The sequence below is a fragment of the Anomaloglossus baeobatrachus genome, chromosome 12 (genome assembly GCF_048569485.1).
Source record: "Anomaloglossus baeobatrachus isolate aAnoBae1 chromosome 12, aAnoBae1.hap1, whole genome shotgun sequence".
Taxonomy (NCBI): Eukaryota; Metazoa; Chordata; class Amphibia; order Anura; family Aromobatidae; genus Anomaloglossus; species Anomaloglossus baeobatrachus.
In genome coordinates, this window is record NC_134364.1 from 5195868 (window position 1) to 5203657 (window position 7790).

The window sequence follows — 7790 nt, forward strand, 5'->3', positions numbered from 1 at the left end:
TTGAGCGGATCGGTCATAATCCGGGTCCGAAGGATCCGGATCGGGTTGCCGCCGAAGTCCGGATCCGATCCAGAATCCGCGGCCATGTAAATCAAAGGGGAAACGGATCCGGAACGAGAAAGAGAGTGAGAGAGAGAGAGAAAAAAACAAAAACGGATGCGGATCGTGTACCCTGAATCCCGGGTACTGGCCGGACTCGGATCCGGGCACTCAAACTGTGCGGATCCGGGTCCGCTCAACCCTACTCCTGGTATCTTAATTTTTGGTTTTTTTTTGTATTGTCTCAAATTGTCTGTACATGTCCCCTCTGAATTGTAAAGCGCTGCGGAATATGTTGGCGCTATAAAAATAAAACTTTATTATTATTATCATTATCATACCTGCTGGTTTTGTGCCTGTGGAACAGCCTTTGGAGCCTATGGAGTGTGATAGGGTCCTTTCTAATGCTAGTCGGCAGGGGTTCAGACGGAAGAATAGACTGTGCTTCTATTGTGGAGACGCTTCTCATAACATCTCTGTCTGCCCTAAACGTGAAAGGAGATTGGCTACTTCTGTTACTGCGGGTTCTTTGCAACCAAAGTTTCTTTTGTCTGTCACATCGATTTGCTCATTGTCTTCCTTTTATGCATTTGCCTTTGTGGACTCAGGGGCAGCGCTCAATTTGATGGATTTTGGGTTTGCTAGGGATTGTGGTTTCCCCATGGTTCCTTTGCAAACTCCTATTCCTTTAAGGGGCATTGATGCTACCCCTTTGGCAGAACATAAACCCCAATTTTGGACCCAGGTGCCTATGAGAGTTGCACCAGCGCATCAGGAGACTTGTACATTTTTAGTATTGCATGATCTACAGGATACCTTGGTACTGGGATTTCCGTGGTTGCAGACCCATAATCCGGTTCTTGACTGGAGATCCTTGTCGGTAGTTAGTTGGGGTTGTCAAGGTTTGCATCAGGACCTTTCCGTGTCGTCCACGTCTGCTCAGGCAGTTGATGTTCCGGCCTTCTTGTCTGATTTCCGTGATGTATTTAATGACCAGGAATCTGATTCTCTGCCCCCACACCGGGACTGTGACTGTGCCATTGAGCTAGTGCCGGGTTGTAATTTTCCCAAGGGGCGGATTTTGAACTTGTCTGTGCCCGAACATGATGCCATGCGGTCACACATCAGAGAATCATTGGAGAAGGGGCACATTCGGCCCTCATCTTCTCCTTTGGCTGCTGGCTTTTTCTTTGTTGCTAAGAAAGATGGTTCATTGAGACCTTGTATTGATTACCGTCTTCTTAATAAAATTACGGTCAAATATCAGTACCCTTTGCCTCTGATGTCTGATCTGTTCTCTAGAGTGAAGAGCGCCAATTGGTTTACAAAACTGGATCTTAAGGGTGCGTATAATCTCATCCGTATTAAGGAGGGTGATGAATGGAAGACGGCTTTTAATACTCCTGAGGGGCATTTTGAGTACCTAGTGATGCCTTTTGGGCTCACTAATGCACCCTCCGTCTTCCAGGCCTTCATGAATGATATTCTTTGGGACCTTATTGGTAAATTTTTGATTGTGTATGTGAGGTAAATCCGGAGATATGACGATAAATCATGATATTCAAGTATGTCAGGAAGCCCTCTCCTGGTGTCACCCCCCCTTTCCTTCACACAACTGGTTTAGCAACAAATCCCATGGCCATCTCCTGTGATATGGAGATGAGGTGGTGTGGGAACAATGGACACAGGATGACTCCCTGCCGTCACCCTGTAACAAGAGTTGTATCTCATTAGCAAGGCTATGGAACTAGCAGACAGAACGACTCCAGTAAAAAATGGTTCATATCTCGCAAGCCATATTTCCGATAAATATGGCAACCATAAAAATGGTGTCTCCGCATGCGGACGATGCCGGCACACCCTTTTTATGGGAGCAGGACATTGGGAAATGCCCCAGGCGTGATATCAGCCAATGGGGAACTGGCAGACAGGTCATGAGTCCCCTCGTTCTGTAGCTAAATTCATAACTGTCACAATGAGAGCATTGGCGTCCGCCTACGACGCTCCCAGGCCAAGTTATGGCCATATTCCATGTTGTGGATTTTGTCCATAACTCCAGCCAGGGGTGGAGCAGTGCTCCCTCTGAGGTCACGAAGGTAGGAGGGGACCTGGATTTGCCCAGGTTGATAACCCTACTTCGGCCATTTTCCAGTGTTCTTTCGCTGGGGGTCACGTGCAGAAAACATCTGTGGGAGTTCCTGGAAACCTGGTCTACAGCGCCCCCCTGTGGCCAGACGCACAAGGTAACTGATTGAATTGCATACCTGTTTGTAAACCATGCTTTATCTGTAACTGTACTCTGACATATGTATATTCTGTAGATTCCCTATTGTATATATTGTAGTTTCTAGTGTGCTTTAGGCTGATTAAATTATATAATTAATCTTGGGCTGTTCTGTTATCTCGATCTTGAATCCCACGTCTGTGTGTTCGGCTAATAGTTACCGTGAAGCGGTTGGTGGCAGCGAGTTGTGCCAAGGATTATTGTGGGGAGGCCAGTGAGATTCGGGAAGATATTATATATTCCGCCCGCGGAGGTCGGGGGAATATATACCCTACTCTCACCGGGGACCCTTCAATAATCGGCATAAGTAGTATAGCGGCCTCCTTGCTTATTGTCGGGCAATTCCATAATTGGCCTGACTATAAGAGGGGCGCTAGAGAGCGCGTCACGTGCTCTGTCTGTCGGTCGGGAGGTATAAAGGAGGGGTGACCCCCCACTTGTTACCCCCCGATTGTGACGTACTGGTAGCCAGCGCGGGGGATTTCTGAGTGACCCCCCGGTGGTTTGTGACATATTGGTGGCATAGCGGTGGGATCGAGATAATAGTGTGTGTGAGTGTGAGACCCATACTCCCAGACACTAAAGACTGCCTGCAGCAGCTGTGGCTGCTGGGGTCTTCAGACCAGCTCAACACTAGAGTGTCAGAGTGCAGATACTGTAAGGTGTGTGGAGGCATCAGGTGTCAGTTCTGTGTCAGTGACCAAAAGTCTGCAAGAATGGCTGATGGCACCAGGAGCAGAGCTATGCAACTGGCCAATGCTAAGGCAGGAGCCGAAGAGAGGGAGGACGGTGCTGTGGACAGTAATGAGGAGGTTGCCCACGAGTCCTCCAGGAGCTCGACGCCAGAAAACCGTTCTGCAGAGGACATTGCACAACCTAGCAATTATGGACAAGATGAGGAGCAGCTCACCCAAGGGTCCTCAACGAGCCAGATGCCAGCCCTCCGCTCTGCAAGGGACAGTGAAGCACCAGGCTCCGCAGCGGGCCGCAGATCACCACGTGCCATTCCACCGAGCCTGGGAGGCTCGGATAGCCTTCTTCAAATGGCTATGGCCCTTCTCCAGGCTGGAGACCAGGAGGGCTACAAGGAACTCCTGGCAGAGCGCAGGGCAGAGCGGCAGGCAGCGCGTGAAGAGCGCCAGGCAGAGCGTGAGGCTGCGGAGCGACGGCAACAGGCAGACCGTGACCACCAGCTGCAGCTAGCTCAGCTCCGGCCCTCATCAGCCACACGTGACCTTCAAGACACCAAACTTCCAAAGGTCCGTGTTGAGGACTTCCCAGTGCTGGAGAAGGATGGAGACTTGGACTCTTTCTTGACTGCTTTTGAACGGACTTGCTTGCAGCACCATCTGGACAAGGAGCAGTGGGCCAAATACCTGACCCCCCGTTTAAGGGGTAAGGCCCTGGATATCCTTGGGGACTTGCCTGCTGAGGCAGATCAGGGCTACGACACCATCAAGCGGGCCCTGATCCAACAGTACAACCTCACCCCAGAGTCCTACCGCAAGAAGTTCCGGAGCCTACAGAAGGGACCAAAGGACTCCTGGGCTGACCACAGGCGGGCACTTGCCCGAGCTGCCGACCACTGGACCCAAGGCCTGCAGCTTTCCACCGGACATGAGATCCTGGACTTGTTCATCACGGAGCAACTCTTGTGGAACTGCCCTGAGGATCTCCGCCAGTTCATCCGAGACCAGAAGCCAAAGGGGTCCACGGCTACAGCTGCCCTGGCCGATGACTACACCAACAATCGGGCTCCTGAAGCCAGGAGAGCGGCCACCAGCAGCACCTGGAGAGGGGGTAAGATGAATTCTGCGACTGCCCCACCTGCCCCTAGACTGCAGGGGGTGTCCCCCTCAACTCCCCTCTCCAGGCCCGTGGCGGAACCAAGACGGTGCCACCAGTGCAACCTACCTGGACACTTCAAGGCCATGTGCCCTCAGCGTCCCAAGGCCCCGGCTCCGTCCCCGTCCCAAGGGCCGCCCAAGGTGTATTGTGTGGGTGGGGGTGGTGGTAGGTCCCTGGACAGCTTCCAACCTGTCACCGTCGGCCGGTCTGTGACCATAGGACTGCGAGACAGCGCCTCGGAGGTGACTCTGGTGCGGCCTGAGATGGTGTCCCCCCAAGACTTGATCCCTGGAAAAACCCTCGCTGTCTCCGGGATTGGAGGCATTGACCCGGCGCTGCCTGTTGCTGACATTTATGTGGACTGGGGCGCAGGGCGAGGGGTGAGGGAGGTGGGGGTAACTGATCGGATCCCTGCAAACGTGCTACTTGGGACAGATTTGGGGCAGATAACCTCCCAGTTTGGGCCCCCCCCAAGGGCTGAACCTTCAGCCCGTACTGACATGACTCCTAACAATGTTAATGTGTTATCTATGAATGATGTAAGGGAGGAGGGAGTGAACTCTGATATTTCTGCTTGCATAGACACCATAGACACACACTCAGCTGCAGCTGTGACAGGGGAGGGGGTCAGAGAAAGGTGTGACAATGCCTCTACAAGTAACCAGCCTGTGAGCTGGGATCTGTTGCCCTCTGCAGGGATAAGCAGAGAGCAGGGTGCTGCAGGGGGAGGACCAGTGTGTGGGGTGGGGGCTACCACAGCAAATGTGGGGTCCCCAGAGATTTCACAGCGGGGTTCTGTTGCTGCAGGAGGGGAACAGGCAGGTGAGATTGGGGCCGGTCCAGGAGCGGAAGTGCTCCCAGGTAAGATCTCGGTGCATGGTTCCCCCACAACCGGGGTGTCAGGAAGCCAGGTAGGTCTGCCTGAACCGGCGACTTGGTCAGGAACGGAGGAGGAGCAGGCACGACCCACGGTCGCAGCGGCTGTGGCCGCTGTCACCCGCAGTGGGAGTGCTGGAAGCCAAGGGGCCTCCCGGAGGTCCGATAGCTCTTCCCCTTCTGACCAAGTGGCAGCCGAGTCAGGTGGAGGCCAGGACACAGGTCCCGGGGTACTGACTGAAGATGTGACAGTCTCGTCGATTCTGGCCACATCTAGTCAGGGGTTTCAGGCAGCGTTAGAGGCTGACGACAGCCTGAAAGCTCTTAAGGAGCAGGCGGCACAGCCTCCCTCGGACTCGGACCCGGAGCGAGTGGTCTGGGACCAAGGACGGCTGTACCGGGCCACGGTCCAGCAGGGTTCACCGGAGGCGTGGCCCAGGGACCGACAGTTGGTGGTACCCTATCCGTTCCGGACGGAGTTGTTGCGGATCGCACATGAGATTCCGATGGCCGGACACCTAGGGATCGCTAAGACCAAGGCCAGGTTAAACCAGCATTTCTACTGGCCAAAAATGGGGGCCGATGTGGCTGCCTACTGCCGTTCGTGTGAAACCTGTCAGAGAGTGGGGAAGGCGGGGCCACACCCCAAAGCCCCACTAGTATCTCTGCCAATCATCGATGAGCCTTTCAGGAGGGTGGCTGTGGATCTGGTCGGCCCGCTGGCCATCCCCAGCAGCTCCGGGAAACGCTTCATACTGACGGTAGTGGACTATGCCACCCGGTACCCAGAAGCAGTGGCCTTGTCGTCCATTCGGGCTGACAAGGTGGCCACCGCATTGCTGGAGATTTTCTCCCGAGTGGGTTTTCCCCAGGAAATGCTCACTGACCGGGGGACCCAATTCATGTCCCAGCTGATGGAGGCCCTCTGTAAGCAAGTCCAGGTGCGACATCTGGTGGCCAGCCCGTACCATCCACAGACTAATGGCCTGTGCGAGCGGTTCAATGGCACCTTAAAGCAGATGCTTAAGATGTTGGTCGACTCCCATGGGCGTGACTGGGAGCGGTATCTCCCACACCTGTTATTTGCTTACCGGGAGGTTCCACAGGCCTCAACAGGATTCTCACCGTTTGAGCTCCTGTACGGGCGACGTGTGCGGGGCCCCCTGGCTCTGGTGAAAGAGGCTTGGGAAGGGGATTTGGCCACCCCTGGAGTGTCGGTTATCGAGTATGTCATGCGCTTCCGGGACAAAATGCAGGCCTTGACGCAACTGGTACACGACAATATGGCTCAAGCCCAGGCCGATCAGAAGCGTTGGTACGACCAGAACGCTTGTGAGAGGACCTACCAAGTGGGTCAAAAGGTGTGGGTACTGGTCCCCGTACCACAGGACAAGCTTCAGGCAGCCTGGGAAGGCCCATACCTCGTGTACCAGCAGCTCAACCCTGTGACGTACCTGGTCACCCTGGACCCTGCCCGTGGAAGGCGGAAGCCCTTCCATGTGAACATGATGAAGGCACATCATGAGCGGGAGGCATGTGCGCTCCCCGTGTGCAACCTGCCCGAGGAGGGAGAAGCGGAAACCCTCTTGGATATGCTAGCCCAGGTTAGGGCAGGCGGATCCATTGAGGATGTGGAGGTTGGCCACCAGCTCTTGGAGGACCAACGGTCCCAGCTGTGGGCCACCCTACACCCCTTCCGGGGGTTGTTTACCAACCAGCCCGGAAGGACTAACTTGGCTGTCCATCACGTGGACACTGGGGATCATCCCCCGATCCGGCGTTCAGCATATCGGGTCTCCCTGGAGGTGCAGCAACACATGCGCCAGGAGATTGACGAGATGCTGAAGCTGGGGGTGATCCAGGCATCCAACAGCGCTTGGGCCTCGCCTGTAGTCCTCGTCCCTAAGAAGGACCGAACCACTCGGTTCTGCGTGGACTACAGGGGGCTCAATGCTGTCACGGTCGCCGATGCGTACCCAATGCCACGCATCGATGACCTGCTCGATCAGTTGGCCGGGGCTCAGTACCTGACCATCATGGATCTGAGCCGGGGATATTGGCAGATCCCCCTGACTCGCAAGGCCAGGGAACGCTCTGCCTTTATTACCCCATTTGGACTATACGAGTCCACGGTGATGCCATTCGGGATGAGGAATGCCCCTGCCACTTTCCAGCGGATGGTCAACACCCTGCTCAAGGGACTTGAAGGGTACGCGGCCGCGTACCTAGATGACATTGCCGTCTTCAGTCCCACCTGGGAGGACCACCTAGAGCATCTAGCACAGGTGCTCAGGCGGATCCACCGGGCAGGTTTGACCATCAAGCCGGGAAAGTGTCAGCTGGCCATGAGCGAGGTCCAGTACCTCGGTCACCGGGTAGGCGGGAGAACACTGAAGCCCGAGCCTGAGAAAGTGGAGGCCATCGCATCCTGGCCCACCCCCAGGACCAAGAAGCAGGTGATGTCCTTCTTGGGGACCGCTGGGTACTATAGGAGGTTTGTTCCATGCTATAGTAGCCTGGCAAAGCCCTTGACGGACCTCACCAAGAAGAAGCTGCCCTCTGCAGTCGATTGGACAATGGACTGCGAGACAGCCTTCCGGGCCCTAAAGGACGCCCTGTCCAGCCCGCCCGTGCTACAGGCAGCCGACTTCACGCGGCCGTTTGTAGTACAGACCGACGCCAGTGACTTCGGCCTCGGTGCGGTGCTCAGCCAGGTGGACTCTGCGAGCCAAGAGCACCCAGT